Source organism: Triticum aestivum, chromosome 1B (genome assembly GCF_018294505.1).
Source record: "Triticum aestivum cultivar Chinese Spring chromosome 1B, IWGSC CS RefSeq v2.1, whole genome shotgun sequence".
Taxonomy (NCBI): Eukaryota; Viridiplantae; Streptophyta; class Magnoliopsida; order Poales; family Poaceae; genus Triticum; species Triticum aestivum.
In genome coordinates, this window is record NC_057795.1 from 199,823,867 (window position 1) to 199,848,470 (window position 24,604).

Genomic DNA, 24,604 nt, shown 5'->3' on the forward strand with positions numbered 1-24,604 from the left:
ACGCAAGCGCCTCCCGAAGACCGGCCTCGATAAAAACGGCACCCATATGGACCCGGCCTTAGAGCAGGGTGAAGCAGTGGACGACGCACATGCCACCAAGCAGCCATCCGAACATGATGAACTGGACAAGCAATCCATCCCCGGCGAAGACGATCTCACATCACCAGAGCATACGAACCTTCATAAAAGGCTCGTCGCCACTTCAAGAAGTTTGAAGAAGCAAAAGCGGAAACTCAAAACAGCGGAGGACGCACTCAGAATGAGATGGAGCAAAGTACTCAACACCATTGATAAATATGGCGCTAGTCACCAGACAAAGAGCTACCCGAAGCGCAAGCTGTTGCCCGAATTTGACGAGGAGGCCTTAGAGCCCCCGCAGTCAAAAAAGAAAGAAGCTGCCTGGCCGGATAGACGACCAGATGACAGGCCAAGAGCAACAAGGGGCACCGCACACAAGCCGGCACACGATCAGCATAAAGATCCTCGGAAAAAGGATGACCCAGCCAGGTCTATCTATGGGCCAGAAAAGAAGACTCCAGGAAGCAACATAACCCGTCGAGCATTTGAAGACAACGGCACACCCAAATACAGGGGCGCCGCACACCCACTATGTTTCACCGACGAGGTACTGGATCATGGATTTCCAGTGGGATTCAAACCCGTAAACATAGAGGCATATGACGGAACAACAGACCCCGGAGTCTGGATTGAGGATTATATCCTACACATACATATGGCCAGAGGAGACGATCTCCATGCCATAAAATACCTACCCCTCAAGCTCAAAGGGCCAGCTCGGCATTGTCTTAAAAGCCTCCCAGAAAACACCATTGGAAGTTGGGAAGAGCTTGAGGATGCGTTTCGAGCAAATTTTCTGGGGACTTATGTCCGCCCTCCGGATGCAGACGATTTAAGTCACATAACTCAACAGCCCGGAGAGTCAGCACGCAAATTCTGGAACAGGTTCCTCACTAAAAATAACCAAATAGTCGACTGTCCGGACGCTAAAGCCTTAGAAGCCTTTAGACACAACGTCCGAGACGAATGGCTCGCCAGACACCTCGGCCAGGAAAAACCAAGAACAATGGCCGCACTAACAAGCCTCATGACCCGCTTTTGTGCGGGGGAAGACAGCTGGCTGGCTAGATGCAGCACCAGCGACCCGAGTACATCCGAAGTCAGGGATGGAAATGGGAAATCACGACGCAGAAAAGATCAGCGCCGGAACAAGGAAAATGGCCCAAACAGTACGGCGGTCAACGCCGAATTCAAAAGCTCTCGGCCGAACAACAAAACACTGCCCCTCAAGGACAACAGTGACGAGCTATCCAACCTAAACAAGATTCTAGATAGGCTATGTCAAATACATGGTACCTCCGTGAAGCCTGCAAACCATACCCACAGAGATTGTTGGGTCTTCAAGCAGTCCGGCCGACTTAACGCCGAACACAAGGGGCTCGACACACCAAGCGAAAGTGACGAACCCCAAAAGCAGCACTCCAGAAAACAGAAGACTTTCCCACTAGAAGTCAAAACAGTGAACTTACTTCATGTGATAACACGAAAACACAGTGCGGCACCTGCCATACCAGGACACCGTCCGCATAATGGGGATAGACCCTACCAAAATTTGCCATAACAACACTTCCTTCAAAGGAGTGACGCCAGGCCTTCAAGCCAATCATACGGGCTCTGTACCACTAGAGGTTGTGTTCGGTTCATCCGACAACCTCCGTCGCGAAAAGCTCACTCTCCATATCGCCCCATTTTACAGTGGCCATCGAGCACTACTCGGACGCAAGCTTTCGCCCGCTTTAACGCAATACCACATTACACGTCTCTTATACTTACAATGCCCGGTCCACGCGGCATAATCTCATTAAAGAGTAACTCCGAGTGTTCCTCGACCATGGAGAGCGTGGGGCTGCCTTGACAGCCACTCCGACCTTGCAGGTCAAGGCCCCTAAAAATAGGTCATTCAGACCCCGGACACAGTTAGGCGAGTCCGGCGTAAATAAACAAGGGGCTTCCCAGCCGCATACCCCCTTTATAAGGGGCCGCGCGTATAAATGATGAGAGCCAATAACGCTCAACTTTCTTCGTCTTCCAAATTATACTTTATTACAACTTTTGCACGATATTTCTTAGAAACTAAGTCCTTTTCTTTTACAGATGAAGCACGTGCTACACCCGTCCAGGATACATCACAACGGAGACATAGGCGCAGACGTGCAGCAGGGACCCGTTGCAAGGATTCTTTTCAGATTAAGACCCTGCGTAAACCTTTCTTACGGTCTCTTGTTGATACACATCCCCAGTTTCCTACCATAGCCGAGGAGGAGGCTGGCGTTTTGGCATCGGCCGCGTCAGAAGTTCCCGCCTGTACCTGGACACTAGGGGCTTAGGGCATTGTTCTGCCCGGTATCATAAAGACCGAACACCTCAGGGAGTGTTTGGCGTCTCGAGTTAGGCCTTATATGCATCAGCTCCGAATCATGTCTTTGGTCAAATGTTGGGTTTGCACGGCTCCTATGTTTTGCTGCCTTACGTTCCGTATCATCGACTAACGCGGCACCAGGAGAACTACTGCGATTGTGCCCCGGTTCGGCCGGGCGAGCACCTCAGTAGAGAAAGCCGAAAACTGACTGTCATGATATAGCGAGAGACTGGTCAACCACTCGATCGACCATTGGAATGTTTAGAATTCCTCCGCTTTGACGAAGGACCGCTTCCCGGTCAGGCACATATGCGCCCCGAGTTCGGAGAAGAGCGGTGCCGCCAGGCGCTATATAGTAGCCCCACATTCGAGCTCCTATGGCTAAGTGAAAGTGATAAAGCATTATAGTCCGGTTGCCTAGTTTGCTACGCTATCACCTCCTTAAAAGGACCAAGACGTTGGATTAAGTGTGAAAATGCGCTTTTCTTTTTGCAAACACCCCCGCACCATGTGCGTGGGGGCTGAAGCCAAAGACTTCCATCTTTCAGATTATACATACATATACGGCCGCACAGGAGATAGTTCAATACTTGAACACACAAGTATAAAAGGCTATTGCATTATAAACATGATCTTAGAAATCATACATGTCATTCAAACATAACATCTTTCGAGCATTGCGACTCTATTAAACGAGCGCCCTGCAGGACTTCCTCAAAATAGTGCTCGGTGGGGAATCGACTTTTGTCCGAACCCCGGGATGCAATAGCGGTGGCATCCATCTCCGCCCAGTATGTCTTACCACGGGCGAGAGCCATCCGTGCACCTTCTATGCATGCCGACCGCTTCATCGCCCCGATACGCGGCACCGCCCCAAGGAATTGCTGTAACAAGCCAAAATAACTCTTCGGCTTGGGCCTTTCCGGCCATAGATGAGTGACCACATCCGTCATGGCAAGTCCGAACAATCTATTCAGCTCAGCCCACTCAACCAGCCGATCACTCAACGGAAGTGGACGCTCGGACTATGGAATTGAGACCAGAAAAGCTCTTCCATTTCGTGATCCTTCTGGCTTCGCAGTGCACGACTGCGTCCGCCGCACTCGCTGCCAAGTCCAGATAAGGATCCTCCGCACCATACAATCGGCCCAGCTGAGCATACTTCGGATCCGTGAACTTCCTACGCAGCATAAAGGGCTTTCCAGCCACAATGTCTCCAACCTGACGCGGTTCCTCCTTCATAGCCCACATCGCACTACGGGCATCCTTGGCTTCGGCGTCGGCCTTCTTCAGGTCCTCTTACTCCGCTCGGTGTTCTCTTTCAAGAACCTCCTGGCGGTCGGTACCAACTTTTAATTTCGCGGCCATTCCGGCCATCTCCTCCCTGCTTCGGCAGTGAGCAGCCTTCTCGGCCTCTAGCTCTTCCGCTGCCTTCGAGGCAGCCGCCTCGCTTTTTCTGGCTTACTCCTTGGCCCGAGCAAGTTCTGCTCGAAGGTCTTCCACAGCAGCAGCACCATCTGCATCAAGCATACAAATTGTAAGGAATGGGCGTCAGCTCCCTTACTAGGCGACCGCGGAGCAACCACATACCTTGTGACTCATCAAGTCGTTTATTGACCAGCGAGATGTCCGCATCCGCAACGTCGAGTTGCCTCTTCAGCTCGGCAAACCCATCAGTCCGGCTGGCCACCGAACGTTCCGCCACCTGCATAGGAAAGGTGACAATCTATAACTGAGATTATGATCCTTGGCATGCTGTCGCTTTCGACAGCATACCAAGTCTCAGGGGCTACTATCTACACAGGGCGCACTTCATGTGCAAAACTGTCAAAAGGTATGTCATTTTTTGCGTACCTCAAACCCCGTCAGCAAACTTCCGACGGCCTCACACAACCCGCTTTTGGCGGACGAGATCCTCTCAATCACCCTACTCAGTAATGTGCGGTGATCTTCTGAGATAGACGCCCTCTTGAGCAAATCATGCAGCTCCATCGGCCGTACTCCATTGGGTGCCGAACTCTCCGGCCCCGCCGGACTCGGGGAGACCCTCCATGACGACACCTCAGGGTCGCCCGCCCCGCACGATGGGGCGGCAGATGGAGGCGTTTTGCTCTCCATCATCTCCGGACGAAGGTCTCCCGAAGATGAGCTGTGCTGAGATGGGCTGAGATCCGAACTACAAGGTGAAAACTTCGGTTACCCATAGAAATCAAGCAGGGGTGTCCACTATTACAAAATCCCCCCTTCTTTACTTACGGCTCGCTAGAGGGCTGATTCCTCCGAGGAGATAGTACGGCCGGGGCTCTTCCCGGCACAGGAACTTCCGGTACAGATTTCTTTCCCCGCTTTGAGGCCTTGGCCTCTGGGTCTTCGGAAGCGGTCCTCTTCTCCCCCTGGAAGGAGGGACCCTCGATTCCTCCCTTACTGAAAGCCTCCTTGGCAGAGGTGGTAGTTCCCCTGTGCCCCCCATCGCCCTCCTCCGAAGGTGCAACCTCCAACATTTTGATTAACACGGGATCCTGCGTGGTCTCAGGGAGGGGGGCCGGACACCGTATCAGTTTTGCTTGCGCTATCCACTCCTGTCCAAGGGATAGCTGGTTAAAAGGCAAACTCACGATAAATAAATGGACGATGTGTCCGGACACGGGGCTACTTACTTGGGTATCCGGGCGATTGCAGCTTAGGCCAGCATCCTCGGTCAATTCCGGACGCATCTCTTGCGATCCGAAGAACAGTTTGTACATCTCTGCGGGTGTCAAACCCATGAAGTATTGAAGAGCTCGTGGCCCCTCCGGATTAAATTCCCACAGGCGGAGGGGGCGACGTTTGCAGGGCAGTAGGCGCCGGATCAACATAACTTGTACCACTGCGACCAGATTGATCTCCCTTTCTTGGAGACCTCGAATCCGGTCCTGCAATAGGGGTACGTCTTTGGACGGCCCCAGTCACGCCCCTTGTTGACCCATGACGCCAGCTGTTGTGGAGGGCCCGAGAGGAAGACGGGCGGCGGCCTCTGCCTGTTGCCCCTGGGAGCGGTGATATAGAACCACTCCTGTTGCCACGAGTCGAGCTCCTCCTGAAAAGAGCCCTCGGGCCATGGAGCATCGGCCCTCTTGCTTATAACCGCCCCGCCGCACTCTGCCTGATGCCCCTCAATCATCTTCGGCTCCACGTTGAAGGTTTTGAGCCACAAGCCAAAGTGAGAGGGTAGTGCGGAGGAAGGCTTCACAGACAACAATGAATGATGAGATGTGGGGGATGGACTCCGGAGCCAAGTCATGGAATTCCAGCCCATAGTAAAACATGAGCCCCCTCACAAAGTGATCCGTCGGGAAGCCTAAACCTCGACGGAGGTGAGACACGAACATGACGCTCTCACCAAGCTCGGGAGTCGGAATAACTTGCCCTCGGGCAGGCAGCCTATGCGAAATCTCGTAGGTTAAGTACCTGGCGTCTCTCAGCTTTAGCACGTCCTCTTCCGTGACGGAGGAGGGCATCCACCGTCCTCGTAGGTCAGGGCCGGACATTGTCGAAGATTGAAGGTACCCGAATCTGGAGCCCTGAGTGTTGGAACTCGGGGCGAGGGGCGGATTCGATAGAGGATTGAAGGAAAAGAACAGGCCTTGGTCTCATTATAAAGAGGAAGAATACCAAGAGCCGTCCCCGTGACCGTCTGGAACCCGCCTTCGATGGAGGGGGCGTGGCAACGGGCGCGGTTGGGTTACCCACGTCCGTATTGATGGGAATCCCGGAATAAGGGGAACACGATCTCTGCTTTGACAAGACGTGCCAAGGAAACCGCTTCGCTAAATGCGCTGAGGTGGTACAATAAAAACAATTTGAGTAAAGGCTTGGTAGCGGCGTGATGTCACGCCACAAAATGCGTCAGCAGATTGAACTAGTGTAATATTATTCTCTCTATGGTGGTACGTGGAATTTATTTTTGCAGAGCCGGACACTATCCTGGTGTTCACAATCTTCTATAAATTATTCGAAGGAGGAACCCGCCTTACAACGCCGAAGACAATATGCGCGCCGGACTCGTCGTCATTGAAGCCTGGTTCAGGGGCTACTGAGGGAGTCCTGGACTAGGGGGTGTCCGGATAGCCGAACTATCATCATCGGTCGGACTCCAAGACTATGAAGATACAAGATTGAAGACTTCGTCCCATGTCCGGATGGGAATTTCCTTGGCGTGGAAGGCAAGCTTGGCGATACGGATATGTAGATCTCCTACTATTGTAACCGACTCTGTGTAACCCTAGCCCTCTCCGGTGTCTATATAAACCGGATGGCTTTAGTCCATACGACGAACAACAATCATACCATAGGCTAGCTTCTAGGGTTTAGCCTCCTTGATCTCATGGTAGATCCACTCTTGTAACACACATCATCAATATTAATCAAGCAGGACGTAGGGTTTTACCTCCATCAAGAGGGCCCGAACCTGGGTAAAACATCGTGTCCCTTGTCTCCTGTTACCATCCGCCTAGACGCACAGTTCGGGACCCCCTACCCGAGATCCGCCGGTTTTGACACCGACAGGCCCCAACATCATGCTCCTCTGGCAAGCTAAGAGAGATTGTTGTATGCAGGCTACACATACTACCATTTTTATAATTTTTAAAATATCACCTTCTTATGCTTCATGACGTGTAACATTATTGTTAGTCCTATTTTGCCATGTACAAAATAGTCTATCTTGCTCGCTTCACTGTTGTAACTATATTTTTGCCTTAGTGATGTGTACTTACAGAAACATTTCAGGATGAAGTGACATCAACACAAAGATCTGCGAGCAGTACGGCATGGTCGTTACCGAATGATTATCGATTGGAACTGGAATGTGCTGATGTTCTTGAGCATCAACTAGAGGTGGCAAGATAACGTGTACATGGTTCTCAACGTACAACGAACAAGTTGAGACTGGACATGCAGGTATTAGATGCAGGAGTCAAAAAATGAAACAAGACACTGAGGTAACCACGAAGAAATTGGAGATTTTGCAGACTAAAATTTCTACTATCTGAATCCGGCCAATCCTATTTTTTGAAGAGATTATAGTTCAAATGGTAAGTTCTGTTGATGTGTGTCCATGATGTATGAGCTTTATTTGTCCAGTGTATGTAATTTGCTATTTGTGTACGCTTTATTATCACTGGTGCCGAACTATAATGCCCAGTGGGTATATTCGGCTGTAATTTTTTTATTGTATAGTTTAGGATTATTCTATGTTTCTATGCCTTAGTCTTTTTATTGTATAGTGTATGTTTTTTAGAGGCAATAATATAGAGTAGGATAATTCTTGAATATGCTATATCGTTGAAATGGGGGCCAACATGCCCAAACATTTCCTGGACGCCATACAAATGAACAAACATGTGTAGTCAAAGCGGGCCTTAATTCGGCTGGTCAAAATAATATTAAGTGGATCCCAAATGATGTGGCCCACCGTAACAACAGCTCTTAGCAAGCCGTCGATAGGCCTAAAGCTCGATAGGGCTGTATAAATGGAAATGGCTCGTGGGCCTTTTGCAGGCCGAAATGAATGTCAATTTTGTCTCGACCCTTTTACTTTATGGGCCAATAAGAGGCCGAAAGTGTTATGGGCCAGAGGAGGCCCAATTTGCAAACTAGGCTTTTAACAGGCCGAAAGTCATGTTGGGCTGAAATGATGCCCTGAGGAACGTGGGCCCCTACTGGACCTAAAGTCAAAGGCCCAACTATTGTGCGGGCCATTAACAGGCCGAGAGACAAAATGGGCTAAGAGTTGGCCCATTTACCGAATGGGCCGAGGACAGGCCTAAAGTCATAGCGAGCTAGAATTGGCCCAACTATAGAATAGGCCGAGAAATGGCCGAAATATGTTCCGAGCCGTTAACAGGCTGGAACTGACGATGGGCTGCTAACAGGCCGAAAGAAGCTCGGGCCACAATTGGGCCCAAAGACATAGTGGGCCGTTAACGGGCTTAAACTGACAATGGGCTAGAAATTGTCATATCTAGAATGGGCCTTTGATGGGCCGATTCTGTGTAACTTGTATGGGCCGTACTTGTAAATGGGCCTGACTCAAGTAGGCCGCTAATGGGCTGGCCCGCTTATTTTGACAGGCCCGACCTTTTAACCTGAATGGGCCACTGTTGGGCCGAGACACGTGTCGATGTATCATAGGCGCGTGCCGTCCATTCACTGGATGACAACTGTTCGAACACCGGGCCGACACGTGGATCTGCCGGCCAATGAGAATTTTACACGTGGAAAATCCCCATTGGTCCGCGCTATTAACGGGTTATCGGATCCAAACCGGAACCTGATAGCTTATTGGCGACCCGTTACGGTGGATGCCACATGTCGGTCACCCTTGATGAAAGCACTTCTATGACTCGTGATTTATCGTCATGGAAGTGGACACTTCCATGATGATAATTTGGGAAATGTCATGGAACACTTCTATGACAGCAGAGGTATGACTATCTTGATTCTGTCATAAAATCGTTATGGATGTACATTCATGATAGAAAACGTGACCTACTGTGACAAACACGTATCATCACGGAAGTGTATTTTTTTGTAGTGATTGGAAAGTTTCCTATGGTACTACTATTCATGCATTTGGTCAAAGGAATGGAGCAAAGGAAAACTGTAGGATTTGTTCATTTAGTGTCTCCTTGGAAGAAAAACCCTTTTTTTAATATCCACTTGTCCTCCTTTTCAAATTCCTATTCATGAAGCACAAGACTAAGAGATAGTAGCATAATAGCATTATAACCATACATTTTCTGTTGGTTTGACTTAATCTCACCATGCTTCTTTGCATCCTGTGATCTTCCAATTCTTATGAACCAGACACCCAAATTGGCAGAAATCCTGTGTTTTTTAAAATCTTTGTTTTGCACATGCATACCTATCCTATTACTGTGTATTCCCTATTCCCGCGTTGTTACCATCCTCCAATTCAAACAAGCCCTTACAGAATTACTTCTCTTACAGATAGTTGTCAAAGAAAAACTTGTGTGGTTTGTCCCGCTCCTGTTGCATCATCGTCCACCTCAGCTCAGCTCCTCCAACGACAGAAAGGTCCAGCATAGCAGAGATCCGGCCTCCAGACTGTCTTTCGCCGCCTCAGATCTTCTTCCCCACCGCCGGCAGCCATGACAACTGCATTACCATCATCAACCGAGCAGATGACCTCGAGGACTACACGTGCCTGCAAGAGAGGTCGCACTCTTTTGTGTCTGCTTACGTTATGCATCGCTTAATATTACATGCTGATGTCTACCATGCAACTTTATTCATGTAGACTCATGTTGGGCCTCCAAGCGCAGAGTTTTGTAGGACAGTAGCAATTTTCCCCCAAGTGGATGACCTAAAGTTTATCAATCTGTGGGAGGTGTAGGATGAAGTTGGTCTCTCATGAATAACCCTGCAACCAAATACAAGAAATCTCTTGTGTCACCAACACACCCAATACAATGGCAAATTGTATAGGTGAACTAGTTCGGCGAAGAGATGGTGATAAAAGTGTAACATTGATGATAGAAATATATTTTTATAATCTGAATAAATAAAAACAACAAGGTAGCAAATAGTGAATGGGCACGAAAACGGTGTTGCAATGCTTAAAAATAAGGCCTAGGGTCCGTACTTTCGGTACCGTGATCTCCCAACGATGTTGAGATAGTTGAATCATATGCAAATCCCTCAAGCACGGCGTAGAGTTCACTCCAAAATTTCTTGTTGCATAGAATTTGTTGTCGGGCACGAAGCAACCACAAAGCTATTCTTTTCGATCTATCTATCCAGAGTTCGTACTAAAACAACACAAAGTCATCCTTTCCGATTGTTCCATCAAGAGATCGTACTAATCATAACACCAAAACAAATTCAGATTCATCTATTTTATTCCCAAGGAGTGCCCCAAAATATCTATCGAAAAGTCAAGATGAGAACGTGTGCCAACCCCGATGCATAGGCCCTAAAGCACGGGACCCGCAAGTTGATCACAATAATATACATCAAGTAGCTCAGTTGGATATCCCAATGTCACCACAGATATCCTCATGCAAAACACATATTAAGTGCTCTCAAAACCTTAAAGACTCAATCCGATAAGAAAACTTCAAAGGGAAAACTCAATTCATCAAGAAGATAGAGAGGGGAAAACACCATATGATTCATCTATGTCAACAAAGCCCGCGTTACATCAAGATCGTTCCATCTCAAGAACACGAGAGAGAGAGAGAGAGAGAGAGAGAGAGAGATACAACACATAGCTACTGGTACATACCCTCATCCCCGAGGGTGGACTACTCCCTCCTCATCGTGGTGGCCGCCGGGATGATGAAGATGGCCATCGGAGATGATTCCCCCCCTCCGGCAGGGTGCCGAAATGGGGTCTAGATTGGATCTCGTGGATACAGAGGGCTTGCGGCGGCGGGATTTCTCGTCTAGGTTAAACCCGAAGGGTTTCAGAATATTTGGGAATTTATAGTGCAAAGAGGGGGTGCGGGAGGTCACCGAGGTGGGCACAGCCACCTGGGCGTGCCAAGGGGCCTAGCATGCCCTGGTGGGTTGTGCCCCCCTTGGGGCACCCCCTAGGTGCAGCTCAGGCCCATTGGGTTCCTTCTGGTCCAGAAAAAATCTCCGTAAAGTTGCGTTGCATTTGTACTCCATTTGATATTGATTTCCTGCGATGTAAAAAACAAGCAAAAAACAGCAACTAGCACTGGGCACTGGGTCAATAGGTTAGTCCCATAAATATGATATAGAGTTGCCATAAAGTGATTGTAAAACAACCAAGAATGATAAAATAACAGCATGAATACTTCATAAATTATAGATATGTTGGAGACGTATCAGCATCCCCAAGCTTAATTCCTACTCGTCCTCGAGTAGGTAAATGATAAAAGAAATAATTTATGAAGTGTGAATGCTAGCAAAGTGCATAAATTTGATCAATGATAATTTCAATCACTTTTTCTAGCATCATAACGACAATTCTTTCTTATAAAACTTCTCATGTTATAGTAGCAACCAATTCACATGTTAAGGTTTAAACAATGAACTCTCTTGAAACCCAACAACCTATGTTCCCAGTCACCAAGCAATTGCAATTCAACTTATTCAACAGAGTTTATGTAAGAACTCCACATACTCAACCATCACATAGTCTTATATGATTGCTAACACTCATCTCGTACACATGAGCAAAACATTTCAACCGGACACATAGAAAGATAGGGGCTTATTGTTTTGCCTCCCAACGTATTCACCTCAAGGGTGATGTCAACAATAATAACTCATGCTACCCATATTCAACTGGACATATGTGCCTAGATCTATCCTCACCACATGATGCTTGCCAAAGGAGAAAAATATAAAGGAATAGAGAGAAAAACTTTGATTCTTTGCATAAAAGTAAATACAGAAAAGTAAAAGATAGGTCATTCACAGAGGGAAGCAGAGGTTGCCATGCGCCTATTTGTTTGTATGCTCAATCCCTTAGTACAAAAGAACGTCATGTTGTATTGCCCCTTAAGATGGCAACCTTTATTATGCAGTCTGTCACTTTTATTCTTTGCCATCCAAGTTCGTACAACGCTCAATTTTCTCTTACACTAAATGATCTCACTTTTAGAAGCAATTTTTATTGCCTTATTGCACCGATGACAACTTACTTGAAGGATCAATTCAATCCTTAGGTAGGTATGGTGGACTCTTGAAAATAAGATTAGGGTTTAAGGGTTTTTGGATGCACAAGTAGTATCTCTACTTGGTGTGGAATTTTTGTCTAGCAAAGATGGGGGGCAAGCACCACATGTTGAAGGATCTATGACAATATAACTTCTATGTGAATATGAACAAACATAAATCATTATGTTGTCTTCCTTGTCCAACTCAACAATTTTGGCATATAATATTTTGATGGGGGATCACAATCACAAAATATTTCCATGATAGTGTATTTGCATGTGAAAGTTCTCTTCCTTATACTAATTATTTGTGAATTGCTTGTATGACCAATATTGTGATTGTCAAGCCTCAAAAGATTTCACTTTCTAAACCCAATGTGAAGCTACCACTAGGCATGATATGATTTCAACTTCATGACATTCAATTCATTCAACTATTTACTCATAGGATTTAAGTGAAGCACAAGAGTAAATGACAAACTACTCCAAGAAGATATAAGTGAAGATCATGCGAGTAGTTAAGTAAATAGGTAGCTATTTGAGGACTCTCTCTTACTCAAAAACTTTCAGATCTAAGTATTTTATATTAAAACATAAAGCAAAAACAAAATAAAAATGACATTCCAAGAATAGCACACATCATGTGAAGAAGCAAAAACTTAGGTTCAACCGATACTAACCGATAATCGTTGAAGAAGAAAGGTGGGATGCCTACCAGGGCATCCCCAAGCTTAGATGCTTGAGACTTCTTGTAATATTAGCTTGGGATGCCTTGGGCATCCACAATCTTAAGCTTTTTTGTCTCCTTAATTCCTCTCATATCACAGTTTTCCTAAATCCCAAAAACTTCATCCACACAAAACTCAACAAGAACTCATGAGATAAGTTAGTATAAATCAATGCAAACCTTTATAATTCTCTACTGCGGCAAATCACAAAAATTATTATTCAAGATTGCATACTAAATTCCTTTGCAAATTTAATAGTTCTATCCTCAAATAGAATCATTAAACAAGCAAACATACGCAAGCAATGCAAACATAACAACAATCTACCAAAATAGTACAGTTTCTAAAGAATGCAAGAGTATCAATACTTCCCTAACTCCAAAAATTATGAAAATTTAGCACGCTGTAGAAAATTTATCAGAGCTCATTATGCAAAGAGTTTCAACATTTTATCATGTTTTGACTTTTCTAGGGAATTTTTTCAACAGCGATGAACTTTGTGTTTTGAAACAACAACATGTATACTTGCAAAATAAGCATGGTAAGGGCTATCCTTGACATTTTTATTGAAAATAAAGATTCAAAACATTATTCTAAATAACAGAAAGCAAATCCTAGCAAAATAAAATGACGCTCCAAGCAAAACACATATCATGTGACGAATGAAAACAAAGCTCCATGTGAGGTTACCGATAGTGTTGGAGACTAAAGAGGGGATGCCTTCCGGGGCATCCCCAAGGTTAGTTGCTTGGATCTTCCTTGAATATTATCTTGGGAGTGCCTTGGGCATCCCCAAGCTTAGGGTCTTGTCACTCCTTATTCCCCTCATATCGATATCTCACCCAAAACTTGAAAACTTCAATCACACAAAACTTAACGGAACTTCATGAGATGTGTTAGTATAATAAAGAGCAAACCATTTCACTTTGGTACTGTCAAAGACAAGATTCATAATTGTTTCCGTACAATGCCTACTATAGCATACCATTTCTACAATTTAATTGACAAATATAAGCCATAGAAACTAGAAAGCAAGCAAACTATGCATTGAAAACAGAATCTGTCAAAAACAGAACAGTCTGTAGTAATTTGTACTCCAACCATACTTCTGCTACTCCAAAAATTCTAAAAAATTAGGACCACGTGAGCAATTTGTATATTAAACTTTTTCAAAAAGAATCAACTCAACAGCACTCTTCTATAAAAAAAATGAGACTTGTTTTTGTGAGCGCAAAAGTTTATGTTTTTCAGCAAGATCAAATCTACTATCACCCAGCATGATCCCAAAGGCTTTACTTGGCACTTTATTCAAAACAAAAGCTATAAACATGATTGAGGGAGTCCTGGATTAAGGGGTCGTCGGGCGTCCGAACTATGTAACATGGGCTGGACTGATGGGCCGTGAAGATACAAGATAGAAGTCTCTCTCCCGTGTCCAGATGAGACTCTCCTTGGCGTGGAAGGCAAGCTTGGCGTCTGGAATGAAGATTCCTTTCTCTGTAACTGACTTTGTACAACCCTAGTCCCCTCCGGTGTCTATATAAATCGGAGGGTTCGGTCCATAGGGACAATCATAATCATATAGGCTAGACTTCTAGGGTTTTAGCCATTACGATCTCGTGGTAGATCAACTCTTGTAATACTCATATTCATCTAGATCAATCAAGAATGAAGTTGGGTATTACCTCCATAGAGAGGGCCCGAACCTGGGTAAACATCGTGTTCCCCGCCTCCTGTTACCATCAACCTTAGACGCATAGTTCGGGACCCCCTACCCGAGATCCACCGGTTTTGACACCGACAATGATCACTACAGTAGCATAATCATGTGAACACACAAAAATAGTAGGTAAAAGTGTTGGGTTGTCTCCCAACAAGCGCTTTTCTTTTATGCCTTTTAGCTAGGCATGATGATTTCAATGATGCTCGCATAAAAGATATGAATTGAAACATAACAAGAGAGCATCATGCAGCATATGGAAAGCACATTTAAGCCTAAACTACTTCCTATGCATAGGGATTTTGTGAGCAAACAACTTATGGGAGCAATAATCAACTAGCATAGGAAGGTAAAACAAGTGCAACTTCAAAACAATCAACACATAGAGAGGAAACTTGATATTACTGAAATTCCTACAAGCATAAGTTCGTCCCTCATAATAATTTTCATTAGCATCATGAATGAATTTAACGATATAGCTATCACATAAAGCACTCTTTTCATGATCCACGAGCATAAATTTTTTATTACTCTCCACATAAGAAAAGTTATTCTCATGAATAGTAGTGGGAGAAAACTCAACAGAATAACTATCATGAGAGTGAAAATTAAAATCATGATGACAAGCTTCATGGTTATCATCATTCAATATAGCATACATGTCATCACCATAATCATCATAGATAGCAACCTTGTCCTCATAGTCAATTCAAGCCTCATCCAAAATGGTGGATTCATCACTAAATAAAGTCATGACCTCTCCAAATCCACTTTCATCAATATAACCATCATAAATAGGAGGCATGCTTTCATCATAATAAATTTTCTCATCGAAACTTGGGCGACTAAAAATATCATCTTCATCAAATATAGCATCCCCAATCTTATGCCTTTGCATATCATTAGCATCATGGATATTCAATGAATTCATACCAACAATATTGCAATCATGCTCATCATTTATGCCAAACATTCTATTGAATTCTTCTTCTAACAACTGAGCACAATTTTCCGATCCATCATTTTCAAGAAAGATATTATAAAGATGATCAATAATATGATGCAACCTCAATTCCATTTTTTTGTAGTTTTCTTTTTATAAACCAAAATAGTGATAAAACAAGAAACTAAAAGATTCAGTTGCAAGATCTAAAGATATACCTTCAAGCACTCACCTCCCCGACAACGGCACCAGAAAAGAGCTTGATGTCTACTATGCAACTTTATTCTTGTAAACTCGTGTTGGGCCCCCAATCGCGAAGTTTTGTAGGACAGTAGAAAGTTTCCCTCAAGTTGATAACCTAAGGTTTATCAATCCGTGGTAGGTGTAGGATGAAGATGGTCTCTCTCGAACAACCCTGCAACCAAATACAAGAAATCTCTTGTGTCCCCATCACACCCAATACAATGGCAAATTGTATAGGTGCACTAGTTCGGCGAAGAGATGGTGATAAAAGTGTAATATTGATGGTAGAAATATATTTTTATAATTTGAATAAATAAAAACAGCAAGGTAGCAAATAGTAAACGGGCACGAAAATGGTGTTGCAATGCTTAAAAATGAGGCCTAGGGTCCGAACTTTTGCTAGTGTGATCTCCCAACGATGTTGACATAGTTGAATCATATGCAAATCCCTCAAGCACGGCGTAGAATTCACTCCAAAATTACTTGTTGTATAGAAGTTTTTGTCGGGCACAAAGCAACCACAAAGCTATTATTTTCGATCTATCTATCAAGAGTTCGTATTAAAACAACAAAAAGTCATCCTTTCCGATCGATCCATCAAGAGTTCGTACTAATCATAACACCAAAACAAATTCAGATTCATTATTTTATTCCCAAGGAGTGCCCCGAAATATCTATCGGAAAGTCAAGATGAGAACGTGTGCCAACCCTGATGCATAGGCCCTAAAGTCACGGAACCCGCAAGTTGATCACAATAATATACATCAAGTAACTCAATTGGATAGCCCAATGTCACTATAGATATCCTCATGCAAAACACATATTAAGTGCTCTCAAATCCTTAAAGACTCAATCCGATTAGACAACTTCAAAGGGAAAACTCAATTCATCAAGAAGATAGAGAGGGAAAAGCTCCATATGATTCCTCTATGTCAACAAAGCCCGCGTTACATCAAGATCATTCCATCTCAAGAACACGAGAGAGATACAACACATAGCTACTGGTACATACCCTCAGCCCCGATGGTGGACTACTCCCTCCTCATCGTGGTGGCCTCCGGGATGATGAAGATGGCCACCGGAGATGATTCCCCCCTCCGGCAGGGTGCTGAAACAGGGTCTAGATTGGATCTCATGGATACAGAGGCCTTGCCACGGCGGAACTTCTCGTCTAGGTTAAACCCGAAGGGTTTCGGAATATTTGGGAATTTATAGTGCATAGAGGGGGTGCGGGAGGCCACCGAGGTGGGCACGCCAGGGGGGCCTGGCGGGTTGTGGCCCCCTTGGGGCACCCCCTTGGTGCAGCTCAGGCCCATTGGGTTCCTTGTGGTCCAGAAAAAATCTCCATAAAGTTTCGTTGCATTTAGACTCTGTTTGATATTGATTTCTTGCGATGTAAAAACAAGCAAAAAACAACAACTGGCACTAGGCACTGGTTCAATAGGTTAGTCCCAAAAAATGATATAAAGTTGCCATAAAATGATTGTATAACACCCAAGAATGATAAAATAACAGCATGAATACTTCATAAATTATAGATACGTTGGAGACGTATCACATGCTACTTTATCGTCATGTTCACCAATTAGACTTTGAGTCAGCTCCAAACTAATGGTCGTATAGTACATATCGGGGCCGCAATCAATAGTATCTATCTACTATCTGGTTAATCTTTGGTGTCTACAATGAGTTTCATGTTGGGTGGGAAACACAAAGTAAAGAGGCCATTATCTATATTTTTAACTAAAGCCATTATCTGCCTGCTATCATTGGTTTTGGGTCTATCCACAGGTTGCTACCATCACTCTGGATTTCCGCATGCACTCCTTACATAATCTCACTATGTTTTATTCCTATGCATGTCAGTTATTATACACAATGGAACTGAACATATAGAGCAAAAGAGACGAGCCTTGCGTGGCAATAAAATTTCATGCGGACGTCGCTCCATGGTAGGCGCAAAGGCAGCCCCCTCCACCATTTCGGATTGTAATCAAGAGGAAGATAACTGTTCTGAGGGGGATTCAAAAGGATAAGACCACTCCTATTTATCCCCTGAGGTCTTCTCTCTAACTTGGCATGCTGATGTTGGTAATATCATGCATATGATGCCTTGCATTGCTTACTTCATACATCAAATATGTCATCTTCTTAGTTTAGACATGCTTTGTGTGAATGCCATCTGTTTAGTTTCTTCATCATATATCTGAATTATGCAACGCCATCTTGTTTAGCCAGGCATCATATATGTGAATTTTGCAATGCCATCCTGCTTAGCCAGTAATCTTATATGTGAATTATATCAGGCCATCCTTTTTTTTCATTACGTATTACATTTGTCAACAATGTTAGTACATTCAACTACTCTTCGTGTGCATCAACCATTTGACACGGTGATGGAAATTCTGGAGTGAAAACAAGGTCTTCAGAGCAGACTATGCTATCTGACGAAATACATATCTTGCTGGTTACGGATAGCTCCTCAGAGGAGGATTCAGAGACAAATGACCAGTCCTATTTCCCCCCGAGGTGTATGCTCTAACTTGGCAGGGTTATGTTGCTCATATCGTGCATATGGTGTCTTGCATTGCTATGTCATTTGATTAGTTTAGACATGCTTTGTGTGAATGCCACATGTTTAGTGTCTAATTACCATATATGTGAATTATGCAATGCCATCTTGTTGCAAGACATTATATATGTGAATTATGCAATGTTGTCTTGTTGCAAGGCATTATATATGTGAATTATGCAGTTCCATGCTGTTTAGCCAATCATCATATATGTGAATTATATCATGCTATCCTTTTTTTGTATTACGTGTTCCATTTGTCGACAATGTTTGTATATTCAACTACTCTTCATGTGCATCAACCATTTGAAGCGGTGATGGAAGTATCTGAAGTGAAAACAAGGTATTCAGAGCAGACAATGCTACCTGCTGAAGCAGACATCTTGCTGGTTACAAATATGATGAGGACATGAATACGACCAAAAATATTACATACATGTATATTTATGAGGTGATTTCTAATGCAAACTATGCAATAATTTATTTATGTCACCAGGACAAAAATACTTCACCAACTTTTGTGTCATGTCTAATTGCAGGTGTATGGGACATTTGTACAATCCACATATGAAGATAAGGAGAAAAGAGATGTTTAGGTGTTGTTCAAAAAGTCCTCTCACGTCACTCTTGGGCCAAGAGAAGATAGAGTCCAAGTCTCTCACGTTCTGGATTCAGATTTGGGCTACACAGACATAGCTGCCTCAAAACGCCAAGAACTCTTTCATACTGACTCCGAATTGGGTGATTCTTTTTTTGTTGGAAAGTAGATTTCGTGCTCTTTCCAACCCAGTTGGATTCAACTTAAATTCGTCTGGAGTGTTGAGTTATCAATGAAACAATCTGACGCTGCAGCAGAATCCAAGTCAAACTACAAGTCCAAAGGTGTTGCATCACCTCCACTTGGGCCCATGAGCCTTGTACGACCTAGGGTTAGTTTTAGGCTGCCTTGGGACATCCTCCCACCTCCTTGGCCGCCACCCCTTGCTCAGTATAAGTAGATCCATCTAGTAGCTTTTTCCTTGGGATTTGTTTAGTTAAAAGTTAGCCATTGCAACTTCGTGTACTTCGTTTGTGTCGAACGACCAGACCAAGACCGCTTACGGATCTCCACCTTTATCAATACTTGATATATACTCGCAATATTCAGATTGCTTATCATATTCTTGCTTGTTCTTCGATTGCTTGCAGGAATAGACCTTCGTGGTCAGGTTGATCGTGCTTCGGTGTGGTCAATAACCTCTCGGGGTTGGTTTAGCGATTGCTAAGGCGCAACGTTGTGCACGTTTGTAGTCGGATCGTCAAAGTCGTCTCCACCAAATCGATAACTATCATCTCATTGAAAGATTGGGACACCCCGCCTCTATCAAGATAGCTCTTTAGAGGAGGATTCAGAGACTGATGACCAGTCCTATTTCCCACCTAAGGTCTATGCTCAAACTTGGCAGGGTTATATTACTCATGTCATGCATGTTATCTTGCATTGCTTAGTTTTTACATCATATATGCGATTTCCATCTACTTACTTGCTTACTATATAAATCATATATTTGAATTATGTCATGCCATCATGTTTACATAGAGAGCATCTATCTGAATTATGGCATGCCAACCCATTTAATAAAGACATCATATAGTTATATCATCTCATCCTGTTTAGTGTTTACAGTCATCATATTTTGAATTATGTCATTCTATCCGTGAATTATATCATGCTACCGTGTTTCCACAGGCGGCATATATGTGAATTATGGCATGCCAACCTATTTAATCAACACATTATATAGTTATATCATGTCATCCTGTTTACATAGTCATCATATTTTGAACTATGTCTTTCCATCTTTTTTAGTTAGCCATCATATATGTGAAATTGTGTCATGCTATCCTGTTTAGTTAGACATCATATATGTGAAATTGTGTCATGCTATCCTATTTGGTTAGACAACATAAATGTGAAAAATTCCGTGCCCTCTTTTATTCCCCACTATCCATTGCACTTGTCTATCATACAATGTCTATACATTCAATTACTTTTCTTGTTTATCAGTCATTTGAATTGGAGAGGGTGATGGCAGTATCTAAGGGAGTAACAACACGGTCTTCAGAAAAGATAGTGCTATCAGTTGATGCAGATAGAACCATGGTTGTACTTGCCCAAGAACCAGCCCCACCAGACATAACCCAGACTCTCGCATATTGTACCCCTACCCAGTTGCACAAAGAACCAGCTACACCCCTTCTAACCCCAACCCTAGCAGATAGTAACCCAGTTCCAGTTGACACGGCACTGTGTCCACCACAGAGCACCCAAACACGAGCAGTTAGTAAGGGAACTGCAGTGCCCAAAGCAAGAGGACCGCCACTCTGAATCCCAACTCAACGCTTAAAGCAGAAGAAGAATTGTTCTCGGGTCAGGTTCTGTAGCTATGGTTCATACTTCTTTGCTCTTGCATCACTGTATTTACTCATACCAACTATTTTCAAATTTGAATGATGGAATTGAAACTCCAATGGCGCAACAGGTATGTTTTAAACCTGTTTCTTTAACTGGTTTGCTGTTGTAACTTGCTCTCTGTTGATTTCAATTTCAATTGAATGAACATTTATGTTCTCATGTCATGCACATTACAAGTGTTGTTATCGCTATGTAGTTTCCCACACTTATATTCTATCTATTCTGCTTTGTCTTGAACAAATATTATTTGAACTATGTCTCTATCTTGATTTGGCAACAAAAACTAGAATGATATAGACCATAAATTGACCATGGTACATAGATATATGTTTGTTTCATGTTGTTATACTGTCCACTTTACTACTGAACTGATTTATCAAAATGAGTTTCATATACAACATGGTAAACATGTGATGTGTCTGCTTGTTTCTCTTTTAGAATGTGGACAAAATATTGGAGAACAGTACCCCGTTATGCAATGGTAAAAGAAGTAATGCAGATATGGTTCAAGATAGTGAGACATCCCTGTTGGTCTCTAAGAAAGCTGATAAAAACTATCTTGACGATAGTGAGATAATCCAAAAGTCATGTCTTGATGTATTGTTCGAGTTACTGGCCACTACTGCTAGCACAAGCTCTTCGAACTCACTGCCTGAATCAGTTCGTCTTCTTAAGTCTCAATTTCAAGTTGAAAGACATCGATCAGATGTGCTGCGACACGAAGCCGAAGGACTGAGGAAGTCCCTGTAGAATTCAGATGCATACTTTCTGGTGCAACAGCAAGCGCTGGAGGATTTAAGAGCCAAACAAGACAAAGATAATAAGCTTGCTAAGCATCTTGCCAGCATTATGGGTACCCAGGATATTGTTTCTTGAGCTCTTCTATAGTGGTTTCAGTTCTGGACTTGTTTTGCTGCGGTTTTTATTTGCACTAGTCGCCAACTTTGACAACCAGTGTGTGTGATATGCTGCTTTGTTCCCTATATTTGCACTGGTGGCGAACTTTGATGCCCAGTGAATGTAATATGTGTAATAGCCGTGATAGCCTACATAAGTTGCTTTCTTATTTATTTCCTTGTTGTCTTGTTTATTTGTTTTCTTGTAGTCAGTGCAGTTCTTTTTCCACGGTTTGCTAGTGGTCGCAATAACCTATTTTTTAAAACTAGGCCACAATAACCATGGGCTACATATTTACTGTAGTTACCATGGGCCTCCTACGGGCCGTAGAAACAATGGGCCTTCTATGGGTCGTAGAAACAATGGGCCTTCTACAGGCCGTAGAATCAATGGGCCTTCCACGGGTCGTAGCATCAATGGGCCTTCTACGGGCCGTATGATCGATTGACCAAACATGAGCCAATAACAGACCGCATTAAGGGCCGTAAACAGGCTAGAGTTGGAATCTTCCATTCATGGGCCGACCATAATGGGTCGTCGTTAATCGGCCATATTTGATGACGCTATTAAAACGGCCCAACGGATTAACGGGCCGCAAACGAGCTAACTGTAAGCACGTGCTGAATTTGGCCCACAAGCATAAAAGGCCAGTAACGGGCTGTAAGTAACTGAATCCTTGAAATGGGCCGAAGAATAAATGGGCCCTGAGAAGGCCGAAAGATAAACGGGTTGGAAACGACCCAACGGAATAATGGGCCGTTAATGGGTATAAAGCATTACACTATTCATTACGGGCCAGATTCACCACGGGTCGTTAATGGGCCAAGAGTTACAAAGGGCCTCATATGGGTCGAAATACATCATGGGCCATACAAGGGTCAGAAGTTACAACGGGCTGGAATCATATTGGACGGCCCAGATGAAGCTACTGGGCTTAATTCCGATAGGTCGTAACGGGCCATGAGTTAGCGGGCCGTAAATGGGCTATATACGAACATGTCATTAACAGGCTTTCCATGGGTTGACCCATTACCTTTTAACCAAGGAAAATGGGCCGGGCTTTTCACCGGAATGGGCCTCTGTTGGGCCGTGCCACGTGTCGACGTATCATAGGCGCCTCCTGTCCAATGAGTGGATGACATCTGTCCCAACGATGAGCCAACACATGTTTCCTCCGGCCAATGACAATTTTACACGTGGAAAATACCCATTGGTCCGGGCTGTTAACGGGTTATTGGATCCAAAACCGGACTCGATAGCTTAACGGTGAACCGTTACGGTGGATGCCATGTGTCGGTCACCCTTGACGAAAGCACTTCTATAACGCGCGATTTATCGTCATGGAAGTGGACACTTCTGTGATAATAATTTTTGTAATGTCATGGAACACTTCTACGACAACACAGGTATGACTATCTTGATTCTGTCATAAAATCTTCATGGATGTACATGCATGACAGAAAAGGTGACCTACTGTGACAAACAAGTATCATCATGGAAGTGTATTTTTTTGTAGTGTAATATTCATGCCATGATTAGATATATGATCAAATTTATGCTAGGTAGCATTCCACATCAAAAATTATCTTTTTTATCATTTACCTACTCAAGGATGAGCAGGAATTAAGCTTGGGGATGGTGATACGTCTCCGTCGTATCTATAACTTTTGATTGTTTCATGCCAATATTTTACAACTTTCACATATTTTTGGCAACTTTTTATATGATTTATTGGACTAACCTATTGATCCAGTGCCCAGTGCCAGTTCCTGTTTTTTGCATGTTTCTTGTTTCGCAGAAAATCCATATCAAACAAAGTCCAAACAGGATAAAAATTTATGGAGAATTATTTTGGAATATTTATGATTTTTGGGAGGTAGAATCAACGCAAACGGGGGCCCACAGTGACCACAACCCACCAGGGCGCGCCTGGCATGTATCTTGTGCCCTCCTCGAACGTCGGTTGGGGCCTTTCTTATGGCGCAAGAAAGATAACTTATGGAAAAAATCATGTAAAAATTTCAGCACAATCGGAGTTACGGATCTCCGGGAATTTAAGAAACCGTGAAGGGCCGGATCTGGGGAACGCGAAACAGAAAGGAACAGAGAGGGGGGGTCCAATCTCGGAGGGGCTCCCGCCCCTCCGCCACCATAGAGGCCATGGACCAGAGGGGGAACTCTCCTCCCATCTAGGGGGAGGCTAAGGAAGAGGAAGAAGGAGGAGGGTATCTCCCCCTCTCTCCCGGTGGCGCCGGAACGCCACCGGGGATAGGATCGTGACGACGATTTAGATCAACAGTCTTGCTACCACCAACACCAAATTTCACCCCATCTATGCAGCAGTGTAACACCCCTTCTCTCCGTTGTAATCTCTACTTAAACATGGTGCTCAACTCCATATATTATTTCCCAATGATCTATGATTATCCTATGATGTTTAAGTAGATTCGTTTTGTCCTATGGGTTAATCATGATCTTGGTTGGTATGATTGTATATTTTATTTATGGTGATGTCCTACGGCGCCATCCATGTCGCGCAAATAGAGGGACCCCCGGTGTAAGGTGTTGCAATATGTTCATGATTTGCTTATTGTCGGTGTTGCGGGGGTGACAACAGCCTATACGTGGATAAGTGGGTTATGGCGTATGGGAGTAAAGAGGACTTGATACTTAATGCTATGATTGGGTTTCATGACCTTAATGATCTTTAGTAGTTGCGGATGCTTGCTAGGGGTCCAATCATTAGTGCATATGATCCAAGTAGAGAAAGTATGTTAGCTCATGCCTCTCCCTCATATAAAATTGCAAGAATGATTAACGGTACTTATTATCGATTGCCTAGGGACAAATGACTTTCTTATTGACAAAAGCTATCCACTTTTATTACCTTGCAATTTATTTGTAGTTTTATTCTCGC